General features: G+C 41.1%; 1 protein-coding gene across 3 annotated transcripts in view; it reads left to right on the top strand.

Moving 5' to 3' along the window:
* The window catches only part of Gatad2b (GATA zinc finger domain containing 2B), a 68,002-nt gene that overhangs the window by 25,670 nt on the left and 24,448 nt on the right, over window positions 1–17,884 (top strand). The window contains exon 1 of one of the 3 annotated variants that reach the window (XM_035452027.1): window positions 3,514–3,532. The exons of the other annotated variants lie outside the window; for them this stretch is intronic. The gene's annotated coding sequence lies outside the window, so the exon portion shown is untranslated. Of the gene's footprint in view, window positions 1–3,513; window positions 3,533–17,884 lie in introns of those variants that run through there. 3 annotated transcript variants of the gene reach the window in all.

Below are 17,884 nucleotides of genomic sequence, written 5' to 3'. Positions count from 1 at the left end.
AGGGAGTGGGAGGATAGGAGGGAGGGGGAATTGTAATTGGAATGTGAAAAATAAATATAAAAGCTAAAAGCAAAAAAAATTTTTTTTAAAGTGTTCACAGAACTGAAGGTGCATTTAACATGTACAAGGCTTTGTGTTTTCACTCTCCAGCACACCACTACCAACACACACACAAAAGCAAAAAGGGATGAGGTTATAGCTCATTGGCAGGGTACTTGTCTAGCATTTATGACATACATGTCACATCAGCTCTGCTAAAAGTACAATCCCAAACTCAGTGTGATTGTGCATGTGCTCTTATACTACTTTGCTATAAAACTTTGCTGTGATTGTGTTAGCTCTGGTTTAAATTGTCCCAAATGATATCAGTTGATAGGCCTGCGTCAGCTATTACCTGTAGGACAGCTTCAGAGAAAAAGATTTTGATGAAGCTAGGTGTGGTGGCTAACACATGTGATTCTAGCATTCAGGATGCTAAGGCTGGATAGAGGATTGCTGCCAGATCAAGGTTAGTTTGTACTACAGTATGGCCTTGTCTTAAATTTAAGCTTGATGTGGTTCATGTGCATTTATTCCCAGCACTGAGAGGCAGAGGCAGAGACAGGCTAATCTTTATGAGTTTGAGGCCAGCCTGTTTTGTATTGTATTGTTTAGGATAGCCAGAGCTAGTAAGTAGTGAAACCCTATCTCAAATAAACTAAGTTTGATGACTATGTCAGCTGCTTTTATCAGTACCTGTCATACATACAGTACTTCAAGTAAGGATGAAGAAAATTAGCTTGAGTCTGATTTGAGGGCACACTCCTGCAATCTAGGATCTTGACTTTAAGGTGTAGTGGGGTGGTGGTGCTAAGGGGGACTTAAATAAGGAGGTTGATAGTGTGTCTTTGTTTTCTATTGGGGCATACTTTGATACTGATTTTGTGGGGTTTTTTGTAGCCTTAGATGTTGACTCTGGAAACTAAACAGTTAAAGCGTCATGATTTGAGAGGAAACTAGCTCTCATGAATGAAAGCAAACTGGCAGTAGGCCAAAATAATGGGGGGGGAGAGAGTTAGGGTGGAAAAATAAACTGACTTTTGTTTCACAAACGACTTCTTAAAATTAAGAGATAATCCCATGTCCTGAGGTTATAAACCAGCTACAGCTGGCTCCCCCTACCCCTGCTAGGCATCATGGGTAAAAGTAAGCATCCCCCTGTTTCTTTTGTTTAATATAACTGTGTGCCATGTGATTGACAGAGCATTGTATCCGATTGGAGACCAGGTTTGTGCAGGTCTCTCATAGAGGCTGCTTTGCATGGGGCCACTTCTGAGAGCTTCTCCTACTATAGGAAAGACACACAATAGGAAAGAATGAGGGACCCTCTCACACACCAGGAGGGAAAGGAAACATGCAGTCTAAATCAATCCATCTCTTCTTTTCTTCCTTTTATGTTTCTATATCTCTCTTTTTTGTCTCCAGTTTTCTTGGCAGGGGAGAGAGTAGAAATTATATAAGTACCTTAACTGTCTTTCCACCCCCTCCACACCCTTTTCTTTATCTAAAAGTAGAAACTCAATTGTTTTGAGTTCTTCACAACAGTTTCCTGACTCTGTGATTTCTGGTGGAATTGAAGTAATAAAACATTGTTGGTTTTAAAATCTGTTATGGAATAATTATTTCTCATACAAATATCTTTTCTGTTTGGATCCTCTTCCCTTCTGCCTTATCCATTTGCTGGAATGGTAAGGTAAGGGTTTTTGGTTCCAGTATTGAGGATGATACTATAAGCAGAATGATGTTAAGGTTCGTTTTCTCTTGAGCCTACTGCTTCCCTTCTTAGCTCTTTCCTTCTCCTCCCCCCTTCCTCCCCCCTTTCATTTTAAAAAATGTCTTTTGTCTGTAGCAGGATGGGTCTAGCTTCCCTTACCCTGCTACTCCCCCTTACATGTTAGCTTCAATCCTGCTCTGTGAATGGAATCAACCAGCTGACTGAGTGTTGGCATCATGCCAGGGGGTTGTGAGAAGAAATGAGAATGTGCGCGCTCTCGTGTGTGTGTGTGTGTGTGTGTGTGTGTGTGTGTGTGTGTGTGTGAGAGAGAGAGAGAGAGAGAGAGAGAGAGAGAGAGAGAGAGAGAGAGCATATACAGAACACAAAAGGAAAGGCCTGCAGTCTAGGAAATCACAGGTTCTTATAAGGACGTGTACATCATCTCTGCTTGCTTGTGCTGTGGGAAAGGAGATGGAGGAGGATTAGAGCATAGAAAGATAGCTTTTTGACACACATGCACACATTCATGTTTTCTTTGTGTCTTAAAACAGCAGATATTTGTGTTACAGCAAATGACAGAGAATGTGTACAGATAGTAGTAACCATATATTCATGGGGGCAGTAGTAACTTTAAGAATGTGAAGCAGAACTGGTCAGTGGTGGTGCATGTTTTTAATCCCAGCATTCAGGAGGCAGAGGCAGAGGCAGGAGAATCTCAGTGAGTTCAAGGCCAGCTTGATCTATAAAGGGAGTTCCAGGGCAGCCAGAGCTGTTACACAGAAATATGGTGTCTTAAAAGATAAAACAAAACTAAAAACAAAAAAGGGGGGAGGGGGAATAAGGGTGAGACAGTTTGTTCTGGACCTCTTTCGGCTCTTATTCAGAGTTTTTACTTGAGAAGGTCATAACTACAAGAGAAATTAGCTTTTGAGATTGAATAGGTATAATTTGTTCAGATACTTTTGGGGATTGGTACTGTTTTAATTAAGAATTCCCATAGGTTCCTGGAGGGGTGGGTGAAAGGGATTGCACTTAATCAAGAAGTAAAAAAACCAGATTATAAAGCCATTAATATCTATAAGCTATTCTTTTGAATTTTTTAAAAATCTTTTATTTAACATGGTGATTTTGCTGTCTGCTATTGGATTATACACAAGGAAATACAGTATGTATAAGGAAGGATAAATTTGAAATTGTCCTAAGCATCTGAACATTTCAGTGTTCCAACTTTGGAATACATTTGAAATGAACTTATCTTTCTCTGACTGTAAGATCTACATTTAAAAATTATAGTTCTGTCATTTAGTTCGTTACTCTTTTGCTTATGCTCTACATGTGTTTTCTTCCTAGATGTGGTAGGTATGAAGTAGCTTTGTGTTTGGAAATGAGAAAATATGTTAGTAAACAAAAAGGTTACAGTATTACAGTTGGTTTTTATGTGAGTTTATTATTGTTCCCATCTAATTTTTCAGAATAATGGCACTGATATACAAGGATTGGGAGACTTTTAGAGTGGGAGGAAACTTAAACTGGTTTATCTTGTAATAAGGGTTTGTTAGATTGCTGTGCAGGAACTCCTTAATTGAGTGAGAACTCTTGTACCTTTTTGCATAAATAAATAAATAAATAAATAAATAAATAAATAAAAATCACCCCCTGCCCCCAGGTAAAGGTCTCATCACTTTGTAGCCTAGGCTAACCTCAAACTCACTATGTTTCCTAGGCTGGACTTGAATTTGTGATCCTTTTGCTTCTGTCTTTCAAATATTGGGATTACAGGTATGTACTACTGGGTCTGATTTTACAAATCTCTGTTCTTGCCACAGATTTAAATAAATGTCTGTTTGGTGTCTTGAGTTTTGGCATAAACATCTTTTCTTTTGTTAGGAAGGTAATGTGAAGTTGTACTTTTTAGTACCCAACCTCTTTTGCTTTTTGTTAGTATTGGAGATCAAACAGGGCTTTGTGCATGGTAGGTAAGAACTCCACCACAGACTTACATGCCTCGTCTGAGCTTAAACTGTTAGGATTTTAGCACAGGATTGACTAGAATGGCTGCCTGCTCATTCCCTGGGCTGTCCATTTAGTTATTCTCCCACCCCAATTTGCTAGAGCTCATTCTCCCAAGTTCTATTGCATATGTGTGGAGGTCAGAAGATAACTCAGAAGACTTAGTTCTCTCCTTGGGTCCCTGGGGATCAAACTTAGTCATCAGGCTGGACAGCAAGCATCTTTATCCACTGAGCCATCTCTTTGACTTGTAGATAGGTACTTTTTTCCCCCCTCCTTCTCTCCCTCCCTTCCTTTTTGGTTAAGCTTCTAGTATTGGTATCAGGATAGTACTGGTTTTGAACAATGGCTTCTTTTCTATTTTATGGAACAATTTGAGAATTACTACTGTTTATCAGTCTTTAAAGATCTAGTAGATGCCTGGCCTGGTGGCACATGTCTTTAATCTCAAAACTCAGGAGGCAGAGGCAGGCAGGTCTCTGACTTTGAAGCAAACCTGGTCTACAGAGTGAGTTCCAGGACAGCCTGGGCTACACAGAGAAACCCTGCTTGAAAAACCAAAACAAGGGGCTGGAGAGATGGCTCAGTGGGTTCAGTTCCCAGCACTCACATGGCAGCTAACAACTGTCTATAACTCCCAAGATCTGATACCCTCACACAGACATACATACAGGCAAAACACCATCGCAAAGAAAATAAAAATTTTTATCTTTTTTTTTTTTTTTTTTTTTTTTTTTTGTGTGTGTGTGTGTGAGAGAGAGAGAGACAGGGTTTCTCTGTGTAGCTCTGGAGCCTGGATTTCATTCTGTAGGCTGGCCTTGAATTCAGAGAGACCCATCTGCCCCTGCCTCCCGAGTGTTTCCATTAAAGGCATGAGCCAACAACTGCCTGAAAAATATCTAAATTACTTAAAAAGAAAGAAAGAAAAAACCAAAAAAAATTCTATTTGATTCTTTTTCTAACTTTCTGGTTATGTTGCTATAGCATACAAACAGAATCTATTAGTGGGTCTCCTGGTGCTGGGAATTGACTCTAGGGCCTTGTACATGCCAGACACAAGTACAGAGCCATGTCTCTATCTAGCCTAGAGTGTAGGGGTGTTCCTTGATGTTTTAAGTTACTTTTTTTTTTTTAAGATTTATTTATTTTACTTTATGTGTATGAATGTTTTTCCTGCCCGCATGTATGTGTACCAGGATCCCCTGGAACTGGATGGAGTTAACTGATGGTTGTAAACCACCATGGTGGCACTGAGAATTAAACCAAGAGCAGCCACTGCTCTTAACTGCTGATCCATCTCTCCAACTGCCACTCCCTCCATACACACCTCATATGGCCTTTAACTCCTCCTGTTTATATCTCCCAAGTGTTATGACAAAAAAAAAATGTATAATGTATGCGTACATGTCTGCTGTTGTAATTTTTAAAATGTTTATTATTTTAAATTTGCTTATTTTTGTGTATGAATGTTTTGCCTGCATGTTTGTATTCTCACCACGTTTTTGACTGGTGCCTGTGGAGGTCAAAAGAGGATGTCAGATTTCATGGAACTGGAGTTAAGGCAGATCAGATGGAAACCACCATGTAGATGGGAACCAAACCTGGGTCCCCTGCAAGAGCAGAAAGTGATCTTAACCACTGAATCATTTCTCCAGCTCCTTTTATTATTGGTTTTGTGTGTTTGTGTATGGTATGTTTGTGTGCGTATACAGTAGCATTTGTGCGGAGGTCAGAGGACAATTTTATGGACTCAGTTCTTTTGTTTTGTATTTTTACATGGATTCTGGGGATTGAGCACAGGTCATTGTCAATCAGGCTTCCCTGGCAAGAATCTTTACTGTATAAATCATCTCAATGACCCTCATTGTTTTTTGTTTGTTTGCCCCCCCCCCCCTTAGTGGTGGTCTCATTACTTTTCCCAGGTTGACCTTGAACTCTTGGGCTCAAGTGATCCTTGTGCTCTTTCCTCCCAAGTAGTTGGTATTAACAGGTGTTTGCCACCATGCCTGGCAGATCCATTATAATCTCTTATACAATGGTTGTGGCCCATCATTCTATGCTGTGTGTCTTAGAGTCTCTATTGCTGTGAAGAGACACCATGACTGTGATAACTCTTACAAAGGAAAACATTTAAGTATGGCTGGCTTACAGTTTCAGAGGTTTAATTCATTAACTTGGTGGCAGCATGAAGGCAGACATGGTGCTGGAGAACGAGTTGAGGTTTCTACATCTTGTTCCACAGGCAGCAGAAGCAACTGTCATGAAACCTACCTTGAGCACCTAAGACCTCAAAGCCCACCTCCACAGTGATATACTTCCTCTAACAAGGTCACATCTAATAGTGCCACTCAGTAAGTGCCAGACATTCACACACACGAATCTAAGGGGGCCATACCTTTTCAAGCTACCACACCATGTATCAGTAACTAAAGTGTTGTGTGTGGCTTTACTGTTACTACTTTGAATCATGTTGAGGGTGTGTGTGTGTGTGTGTGTGTGTGTGTGTGTGTGTGTGTGTGGCTTTACTGTTACTACTTTGAATCATGTTGAGGGTGTCTGTGTGTGTGTGTGTGTGTGTGTGTGTGTGTGTGTGTGTGTGTGTGTGTGTGTGGCTTTACTGTTACTACTTTGAATCATGTTGAGGGTGTGTGTGTGTGTGTGTGTGTGTGTGTGTGTGTGTGTGTGTGGCTTTACTGTTACTACTTTGAATCATGTTGAGGGTGTGTGTGTGTGTGTGTGTGTGTGTGTGTGTGTGTGTGTGTGGTGGGGATGGTGCATGGAACCAAGCACTTACTAATAGGTTTTCCATACCTCAATAGTAGGTTTTTCCACCAACATAGTAAGGCAGATCAAGTTGAGTTGAAAAAGTAAGAAAACAGGTTTATTTTGAGCAAAGCAATTCCTGGGTGAGTCCTCCAGCTCCCAGAGATTGAGGCTGGAGAGGGAGCTTAAGAAATCATGTGTCTAAACTAAAGCAGGGAGTTTAAATACCCTGTAGATGAGGGGTGATGACGTGTCCTCCATAAGCTGGGCTTGTGCCCAAGTATGGTATGCTTTAGGCCAGGTCTTGGGCTGCTGGCAACTTCAAGGGAAGAGCAGCCAGCCATCAAGAATGTGGAACTGGGCTTTTGGAGGCCTTTTCTTTGTTGGAAATTCTCTGAGAAGGCGGGGTTTGGATCAACTTAGTGCTAAACTCCTGAGCATGTGCTCTGTTGCTGAACTCTAGCCCCAGCCTTTGAATAGAGTGTTCTTTCTTTGATTTGTTGAGAAGAGTTAGGAGTGTCAGGAGATAGGGTCTGATGTAGCTCTAGCTGTCCTTGAACTTACTATATAGTTAGGGCTGACTTTGAACTCCTGATGTACTTACCTCCACCTCTCAGGTACCATGGTTACAGCTGAGTGCTACTTTTCTTTGACCTTTGAATATTATTTTAAAGAGACCCTGAAACCAGAGATCCAAAAATGCCATGGCTCAAACAAGAAAGAAGTATTTCACTGGCAGTGGTGGGATATACCTTTAATTCTAGCACTTGGGAGGCAGAGGCAGGCAGTTCTCTGAGGCTGAGAATTGCCAGGGCTACTTAGAGAAACCCTGTCTTGAAAACCAAAACCAAAGTATTTTTTTCATAATTGCCCAGGTTGAGTCATCCCGTTACTTTGTTTTTCCATACAGTAATCTATAGATGCCAGTTACTTTTACATTGAATTTTCTGCTGATCCTGGGAACCATGTGTTTCTGGCATTAGAGCTTACCGGAATGGCCTGGATTTTTTTCCAGTTGTCTATTTTTTAAAATTTGTTATTTATTTATTTATTTATTTTACATTCTAATCCCAGTTCTCCCTCCTCTCCCCACCCCTACCCCTCCTCACATCTGCTCCTTGGGGATGGTAAGGTCGCCCCTAGGAAGTCTTCTAAGTCTGTCCCATCATCTCCTTATCGTATTTTTCCTTTAGATTTTATGGAGTGTTTTTTATTTTTTTTTTCCCCTCGGGACAGGGTTTCTCTGTGGCTTTGGAGTCTGCCCTGGAACTAGCTCTTGTAGACCAGGCTGGCCTCGAACTCACAGAGATCTGCCTGCCTCTGCCTTCTGATTGCTGGGATTAAAGGAGTGTGCCACCACCACCCGGCTAGATTTTATGGAGTTTTAATGGAGAGTTTGGTTGCTGTTTTGTGTTTTAACGTTGGAGGAGAGGACAGCATGCTGAGTTGTTTTCTCCTACCACATGAGTCCTGGGACTCACCAAGCTAGTCCCAAGTACCTTTTCCCTACTGAACCATCTTGTTGGCTCAGAAAGTTAATTATGATATAGGCAGTGAGCAGCAGCATCATTAAAAAAATTGGGTGATTATACATCTTATTAGGATTGTGTTTTATCAGATGGTGTTTATGTAGAAGAATTTTAAGGGGTCATGGGTGGTAGTATATGCAAATATAGGCTGCCTTACAGAAGATTGGGACAGATAAGTTTGGTTAGGAGAGTTAAATGGAGGCTAGGTAATACATTATAATGAAATATTAAAAACCTTGAAAGAGGACCTGGGGGAGGGGCAGGAGAAAAAAATTAAACAAAAAGTCTCAAGAGAAATCTTAGTTTTACTAAATTGAAACAGCAAGAAAAAAAAAAAACACTGAGAAGCTGTTCTGTCCTTCTTTAAGGTTTTGATGTTCTTTCTGGTAATACTCTGAATAATTATTTTCTCCCTGAAGTCATATAGCCATTTAGGGATCTGGAGAGACAGCTCAGTGGTTACAAGCATGTACTGCTCTCCCAGAGGGCTTGAGTTCAGTTCCTAGCACCCTTGGAAGTGCTTCACAGTCTGCTGTAGCTCCAGCTCAAGGGTATGTAATGCCCTGTTCTGGCTTTCCTGGGCACTTAGATTCACACACACACATATCCACATAGATACAGGCATATACATGTAATTAAAAGTAAAAACCTCTAAAGACTCTTAATGACTTGGTGTTAGTTGTCCAGATATGGGTATTTGATCCATACTCAGTTCAAGCAAATATATGTAGTGGGGAAAAAAGAGGAGCTGGGGTAGGGAGTAGGTTTTTGTGAAAAAGGAACCATTATTTTCTGTGTGCTTCAGTTTAAATAGGACCATTGATATTCTTCATAAGAACCTAAGACAAATTGATTCTAAAACAGCTTCTAATATGTCCACTTAATTTTGGAGAAGTACTATTTCTTTCAAAAGAGAGTTAATAAATTGTACTTCTCTTTAGAATTAGCACTTAAGCTTGATACCTTATAGCAACTCCAGTGATATTTGTAGCAATCTGTCAGTATCTTCCATACTTGTGCCAGGTTATTTTTTTCAGGTTTGTCAAATCTCTTTTCCTCCTTTTTCTCCCTTCTATTGTGCCAAGAATCAAAACCAAGGTACTAGATATGTATGTACTGTATCACTGAACTGCAATTCAGCTTATCTTGGTTGATATATGTCTTAGTACTGTTTCATTGTTAAGAAGAGACACCATGGGCTGGGTTACAGTTCAGAGTGTTAGTCCGTTGTCATAATGGCAGGGACAGGAAGGATGGAGGCATGCAGGTAGTCATGGTGCTGTAGAAGTGGCTTGACATTTCTACATCTAGATCTGCAGGCAGCAGGAAGAGAGATCTGCTGGGCCTAGTTTGGGCTTCTGAAACCTCAAAGTCCATCACCATTGACACTTTTCCTCCAACAAGGCCACACCCCCTAATCCTTTCAAATAGTCTCATATCCTGGTGAACCAAGAATTCAAATCTATGAGCCTCTGGGGACCATTCTTTTTTTCTTAATTATTCTTATTTTATATACATTGGTGTTCTGCCTGCATGTATGTCTGTGTGAGGGTGTCAGATCTTAGAGTTACAGACAGTTGTGAGCTGCCATGTGGGGGCTGGGAACTGAATCCAGGTCCTCTGGAAGAGCAGTCAGTGCTCTTAACCACTGAGCCATCTCTCCAACCCCCCCCCCTTTTTTTTTAAGTGGAGGCCATTCTTAATTCAAGCCACCACAATATCATTGCCAAGTAATGGTGTTATGTTGTGTTTTTGAGACACAGCTTATTCTGGAACTCACTTATGTAGTCTAGGCTGGCCAAGAACTTAACACCAGTCCCCTTGTTTTAGCCTCCCCAGTGCTAGGTTTACAGGCATGAGCCACCATGCCCAGCTCCTTGCCAATTGCAATTTAAGCAACACTTTAGGATTATGTCCTTTGTATTATTATCTTGTAAAGAAACCAGGGTGATTTCTTCTGTTTCCTTGTTGAGTAAATCTCTTCTTAATGAGAAACAGTAGCACTCATAGACCCACATTTTGGTACCATGTTTTTCTCAGGGGATTGTCAATATTCCACTCTGACAATTGCTAAGTTCCAGAGATTACTACTTCTAGGATGGTATAGAAGCAACCTCTAAAGTCATCTCATTAAAATGGTACATTTAGAGATAATTTCATTCCTTGTAGACTCTGAAATGACACTTGTTCTTTCTCTAGTTTACTTTCTGTTAGGGGCTTTTATAGTTCCATTTGAGGAATTTGTTCTGCAGTTTTGTTTGTGTATGTTTAAGTTCCTTTAGGGAAATGAAATGGAGAGGTTATATTCCTGGGAAGTACATAGTTAATTGCTGGCAATGGTTGGCAATGTGGAACATTAGTTAGCTTGGAAGGAGCTCAGCTATCTGCTCTGCATTAGGGTAGGTGGGAAACAGTGTAGGATGGTTTTCCATTGTTCTGTAGTCTTTGCCAGGACATGAAAAATACATTGTTTCTGGTTTTGTAGAAACATGGTCTTTTATTTAATTCAAGGGTTTTGTTCTCTCTGTCTCTCTCTCTGTATCTCTCTGTCTCTGTCTCTCTCTCTCTCTCTCTGTGTGCGTGCGTGCGTGCGTGCGTGCGTGTGTGCGTGTGTGTGTGTGTGTGTGTGTGTGTGTGTGTTGTGTACGTGTTTATGTGTATGTGCTAGGAATCAACTCTTGGATGTGTATGTGCTAGGAATCAACTCTTGGAGCTTGCAAATTCTCTGCAGCTGATCCATACCCAAGTTCTTTACCTGGAAGTTTGGATAATAGCTCAGTCTGTAAGAGGATCTGACTTCAGTCTCCAGGACACATGTTAAAATGCTGGGCATGGTAGTTCCCACTAGAAACCCTAGCACTGGGAGACAAGGACAGGTGGATTCCTGGGGCTTGCTGGCCGGCCCGCCTAGCCTACTTGGCCAGCTCCAGGCCAGTGAGAGATTGTCTCAAGAAGCATGGTGAATAACATCCAAGGAATGACACCTGAAGTTGTCCTTTTATTTTCACATGCACACAAGCACAAGCATGCTTATACACCCACATATAAAAACAGAGCTCAGAATGAATGCTGGCACTTGGTTTTTGAGACAGAGTTTCTCTGTGTGGTCCTGGCTGTCCTGGAACTCACACAGAGAAACCCTGTCTCAAAAAAAAAAAAAATGTCTGTGTATTTGAGTGAGTGTATGCCATTATGTATGTGCTGGTGTCTGGAGGCCCAAAGAAGGTATTGGATCATCATCCTCCAGAGTTAAAGGCAGTTGTGAGCCATCAGACTTGGCCACCTGATATGGGAAGTGAATTGGGCCCTCTAATCACTGTGCCACTTCTCCAACTCTTAAAATTTTGTTGTTGTCCCCCCCCCCCCAGGGTTTCTCTGTATTGCTTTGGAGGCTGTCCTGGCATTCGCTCTGTAGACTAGGCTGGCCTCAAACTGACAGAGATCTGCCTGCCTCTGCCTCCCCAGTGCTGGGATTAAAAGCATGTGTCACCAATGCCCGGCTAAAATTGTGTGTGTGTGTGTGTGTGTGTGTGTGTGTGTGTGTGTGTGTGTGTGTATCTGGCTGATCCTTTTGTTGTTTATTCATTCATTCTTTAGAGACCAGGGTATCACTAAGTAAGCCTGGCTGGGCTGGAATTTGCAGCAATCCTCCTGACTCTGGCCTTGCCTCCCAAATGCTGGGATTATAGGCATGTGTCACTGTCACCAGTCCTAGTTTATTCTAGAGAACTTTTTTATTTATTTATTATGTATACAGTCTTCTGCCTGCTTGCCAGCAGAGGGCACCAGATCTCATTCAGGGTGGTTGTGAGCCACCATGTGGTTGCTGGGAATTGAACTCAGGACCTCTGGAAGAACAGTCAGTGTTCTTAACCGCTGAGCCATCTCTCCAGCCCCCGAGAACTTTTTAAAAACTTTATAATAACTCAGTCCAAGACTGAATAACAAATATCTTTTAAAAACATGCTTAAAAACTCCATCTAGTGACAGTCTGCTTGTTGGCCTCTTGGTTACCTCTTGGTTGAAATTAGTTCAGGGCTTCACATGGAAGGAAAGAGGGATAGGGTGGAGGTGGGATGGAAGGAGGACAGAGAAAGGAAATGAATGGGAGTTTTTTGTTTGCTTGTTTATTTTTGGGTTTTGGTTTTTGAGACAAGGTTTTCATGTAATAGTCCTGGCTGTCCTGGAATTCGCTCTGTAGACCAGGCTGGCCTCTGAGTCACAGAGATCTGCCTGTCTCTGCCTCCTGAGGCATGCGCCGCTACCACCCGGCTGAGAATGGGTTCTTTTGTGTATGAGACTTTCTAAGATTTAAATGATTTCCTTTTCCCTATCACAACCACTTTCTAGCATATTTTCCCAAAGACTACAATTTTCAAGTCCCTGGCATTATGAGTCTGATTATGAGAGTAAATTTGAGGGATGTATGGTTTATAATGTACATTGCTGCCTTCATATGTTATATCTATAGCAAAGGAAAATTTTTTACTGTCAAAGCAGAATGTACAGAAGAGCATCGTCTTTAACATGAATAGAGTTGAAACCCATTTACAGTCTTGATGTGGGGGAGAGCAGGGATGGTGTTCTAGTTGTTAGAAGTACATACAAGCTATACTTACTCATCACTCTTTGTTGTGTGCTCTTAGGTCAGGAGGGTTTTGTTTTTTTTTTAAGTCACATTTTCATACAGTGAGAATAATTTGAACTCCATCGGAATATGAGAATGAAATGAAATGATTTTTTTTTGTGTATGTGCTTCTTAGTCCATTCTAGCATTTGCTCAAATGTTGATCCCTTCTCTCTTCCTTGTCCCTGTTGTCCTCAGTCACATACCTGCTACTTTTCTTATTGATAGAGTGTGCTTTCTTGCATCTTACTGTGGCAACATGTCACTTGGCACTTTATCTGAGAAGTCTTTCTTGGATATGTATTAGAAGAAAGTTACTTCCAGGAGTAGGCTGAAGAATTCTATGATTTTTCTTACCTAGTGCTCATTGTTATTAGTTTCCTGCTATGAAATACGACAAATTTCTTGTTTTTATTTAAAAATAATATTTAGGGGCTGGAGACATGGCTCAGAAGTTAAGAGCACTGGCTGCTCTTCCGGACGGAGGTCCTGAGTTCAATTCCCAGCAACCACATTGTGGCTCACACAACCATCTGTAATGAGATCTTGTGCCCTCTTCTGGTGTTCAGGCAGAACACTGTATTCATAATAAATAAATCTTTAAAAAATATATTTATCTGCATGTGATATTAGGAGTCTGAGACAGGAGAATCACAATTTCCAGGCCATCCTGGGGGAGACCTTTTATTTTTATACAATTCAGCTACTTGTCTGTTTCTTTTGTGGAATTAGTTTAATGATTAAACTAATAATTATTTGGAGAAGCTGAACATTGTGGTTTATCCCTGTAATCACAACATTTAAGGGGCTGAAATCTAAAAATGGAGAATTCAAAATTAGGTTGGATTTTATAGGAAGTTCTAGTTCAACTTGAGCTGCATAGACAGACCTCCACCCCCATCCTCTATAAAAACCAAACTGAGGGCTGGAGAAATGGTTCTGCAGATAAGAGCACCTGCTGCTCTCCCTTACAGGACCTGTGTTTGATTCCCAACAATCACACGGGGGCTCATAACTGTCTATACCTCCAGTTCCAGGGGATCTGGTGCCCCCTTCTGACCTCCAAGAACACCAGGCACACAGTGGTGCACAGATTACACGCAGGCAAAACACCTACCTGTACAAATAAATGTTTTAAGACACAGAGTAATTTTAGTAGGAAAAACTGGTAAAATGATGGTGCCTGAGCCCCACCCCAAGATAATTTTTGCTGCTATAAAGTGGGCCCAAGAAACTCTTTTTACCTTTTATTTCAGATGTAGGTGGTCTAAAGTGACATTTTAAATAAATGTTGCTTTAAAGTGGGAGGGCCTGACAAGTTGGCTCCGTGGCTAAAGATTCTTACTACCAAACCTGACTACATAAGTTTAATATCCTAAACGATGCAGTGGAAAGAAAGAAGTGACTCCCTCGGGTTTTCCTTTGACTTCCACTTACACACACATGGTATGTGCATAATCGCACATGTGATTATGTACAAATATGTACACATGTGATGTGTACAAATATTAAAGTACAGGAAGCTGGGTGATGGTGGTGCACACCTTTAATCCCAGCATTTAATACCCAACATTGTCCACAGTTGTGAAAACCAGTTTTTGTTTTTTGTCTTGTTTTGTTTTGTTTTCTAGCATGGTGTGGATTCATGTTATTATTCAATTTGGGTGGATTATTATGAAAGCAAAACAGATACATAAAACTCAAGCCTAGTTATTTTTTAGTATTGAGAGATTCAGCAAGCAGACTATGGCCTAATTATCATAAAAAGCATATATATGTTGATTCATGTATTTATTGTGGAATAGTTACACTCTACAGACCAGCAATAGTCTGCAGACCTCTTTGAATAGTATTGCTGTTCAGAAAAATGAATGTTTGTTGTTGTTGTTTTTTGGTTTTGGAGACAGGGTTTCTCTGTGTAATAGTCCTGGCTGTACTGGAATTAGCTTTGTAAACCAGGCTGGCCTTGGAACTCACTGAGATTTGTCTGCCTCTGCCTCCCAAGTGATTAAAGTCATATGCTACCACCACCCGGCTAGAAATGAAATTTTTTTTGTTGACAATTTACAAGCCTCTTCACCAGTCCCATGAAGCCCAGTTTATTCATCTGCAAAACACCAGGAGACTTCTCAGGAACATGTAGGTTCACAGTGGTTAAGAACAAAGAGACCCTTTCTAAAATAAAAGAAGACAACTACTCCCTGTATGTGATACACCCCTGGCCCTATACATATATATGTAAACACACACTCTAGAGTGTAGAGGACCTTCATGATCTGGACCCATGCCCATTTTGGTTTTTTGAGACAGGGTTTCTCTGTGGCTTTGGAGGCTGTCCTGGAACTAGCTCTTGTAGACCAGTCCTGGCGGTGGTGGCACTCACCTTTAATCCCAGCACTCAGGAGGCAGAGGCAGGCGGATCTCTGATAGTTAGAGGCCAGCTTGATCTACAGAGCAAGTTCCAGGACAGCCTGTTACACAGAGAAACCCTGTCTTGAAGAAAAACAAAAAATCCAAAACTAAACCAAATAATCATCATTATCATCCTAGAGTAGATTATCTTTCAGCTGATTCCTGACTTTAAGATTGCTAAATAGTCCCACAGCCTCTCTTTTACACTGTGCTCGTTTTCTCAGGATCTATTTGTAGAAGACAAGTTCTTTACTGTTTTAGATTTATTTATTTTGTGTTTCAGGCCCATGCTGTGCCTACAGAGGTCAGAAGAGAGCCATAGTACTGGAGTTACAGATGGTTGTGAGCCACCAAATGGGTTCTGGGAATCAAACTCAGGTCCTCTGGGAGAGCTGCTGATGCTCTTAATTGCTGAGCCATCTCTACATTCCCTAGAAAACAGTTTTGAAGCCAGAAATTAAATCAAGGAAAAAAATGATTTTGAGTGCCTCTTGTGCATAGGTTCGATTCAAAAGTAAGAAAATGAATTACAGCCAAGGGTGGTGATGTAGGCTTTTACTTCCAGCACTCAAGGGATGGTGGGCAGAATCAAGCAAGCATGGATCTTTGTGAATTCAAGGCCAGGTAGAGAGAACCTATCTCGGGGGGGGGGGGGGGGAATATTTAAAAAATAGAAGAAAGAAATTATTACCTTCTTAGTCTCTGGGAGTTCTTAGGGTTTGTTTGTTTTTTGTTTTTGTTTTAGGGGAAATGGACAAGTAATTCACTAGGTACTTACATGTTCAAAATGTCTTGACAGGAAATATAAGGGAAAACTGCCTGGGACAAGAGAGCAAGCTTTTATAGATAGGGTTACCATATAACCTAACCCTTCTAACTGTTGCACTGTTAATCATCATTAGGGGAAAAAGTGGATCATGTCTCATGCAAACCAAAGCATCTGTTACTCTAGTTATTAAAGAAATGTCTTCTGCACTTGGGAGGCAGAGGTAGGTGGATCTCTGAGTTCGAGGCCAACCTAGTTAACAGAGCTAGATCCAGGACAGCTAGGGCTGTTACACAGAGAAACCCTACCTCGAAAAACAGAGAGAGGGAGGAGAGGGAGAAGAGAGGTGAACTTATTTAATTTGAATTTGGTAAATTGCTTGTTTCTAGATTTTTTTTTCCCATTTAATATTTTGAGAATACAGCTGGCTGAAAATAACTGAAATCACAAAATGTGAAACAATAGCAAGTCACATGGCATAGCCTCTTGTGACTATCTCCCCCCTTAGGATAATGTTTTCACGGTTACTTTGTTTTGTGTTATTTTTTTTAAATAATTTATTTGACTTTATTTTATGCGCATTGGTATGAAAGTGTCAGATCCCCTGGAACCAGAGCTGCCATGTGGGTGCTGGGAATTGAACCCCGGTCATAGCCAGTGTTCTTAACCACTGAACCATGTCTCCAGCCCTGGTTTTGTGTTATTTTTGTTACTGTAATTTTGTGTTGTTTTTCAAGACAGGGTTTTCCTGTGTAGCCCTGGCTGTCCTGGAACTCACTCTGTGGACCAGACTGGCCTCAAGCATAGAGATCTGCGTGTCTCTGCCTCCTGCGTGCTGGGACTAGTTTTGTAATGCTTGTTTGGTGTTTTGTTTTTGAGACAGGAACCTCTTTCTGCTGCTCTAGCTGGCTTGGAACTTGCTGTGTACAGTAGGTTGGCCTCCAACTCCCAAATTCATCTGCTTCAGCTTCTGCCTCCCTAGTGCTACATCTAGGACTAAAGGTGTATGCCACTTCACCTGGCTTGTTTTGTTTTCTGGAATCTACTTTACAGCTGCATTTGTTTTAAACTTTAAAAAATTTTTTAGTGTGTGTGTGTGTGTGTGTGAGAGAGAGAGAGAGAGAGAGAGAGAGAGAGAGAGAGAGAGAGAGAGAGAGAGAGAGAGAGAGAGAATGAGAATGAGGAGAACTTTAAGAAGTCAGTTGTCATCATGGAAGACCTTGTTTCAGGCAGGGTCTTGGATTTCTATGGCTATACAGTATGCTGCAGGGTAGCTGGCCTGTGGGCTTCTGGGCAATTCTCCTAAGGAGTGTTAAGATGTACTCTGACTTTTACATGGACTCAGCAAGAAGACTCAGGTTGTTAAGCTTAACCAACATTTTGTATTGGTTGAGCTGTCTCTCACTTTAATTTGTTAACATGACATGCTTTTCTAGGTTTCTTCCATGCTTTCTTAGTTTACCTTAGTTACCTTAGTTTACCCTTAAATTGAAGTTCTAGCCTAGCTCCTTTCTTTCTAACTGTATGGTTTGTTTTTATTTTTTCTTTTTTTCTTTTTTCAATGTTCTAACTCATCCTTACACATTTCTTCAATGGCTTCCTTTGCCTGTTCAAATATGTATGTAATGCTGGCCTAAGTTTTGAGTCCTTTGCTTGTGTGCCACATATGTAGTAGTTTTTAATGTTTGCCTTGATTTCATGGTGCCTTTTTTTTTTTTTTTAAGATTTTATTTATTTATTATGTATACAGTCTTCTGCCTGCATGCCAGCAGAGGGTACCAGATCTCATTCAAGGTGGTTGTGAGCCACCATGTGGTTGCTGGGAATTGAACTCAGGACCTCTGGAAGAGCAGTCAGTGCTCTTAACCGCTGAGCCATCTCTCCAGCCCCCCCCTTTTTTTGTTTTGTTTTTTTGTTTTTTGAGACAGGGTTTCTCTGTGGCTTTGGAGGCTGTCCTGGCACTTGCTCTGTAGACCAGACTGGTCTCAAACTCAGAGATCCACCTACCTCTGCCTCCTGAGTGC

The sequence above is a fragment of the Cricetulus griseus genome (genome assembly GCF_003668045.3).
Source record: "Cricetulus griseus strain 17A/GY chromosome 1 unlocalized genomic scaffold, alternate assembly CriGri-PICRH-1.0 chr1_0, whole genome shotgun sequence".
NCBI classification, from domain to species: domain Eukaryota; kingdom Metazoa; phylum Chordata; class Mammalia; order Rodentia; family Cricetidae; genus Cricetulus; species Cricetulus griseus.
Note: the sequence above shows the minus strand (reverse complement) of the source record. Positions and strands in the feature narration are given on the sequence as shown.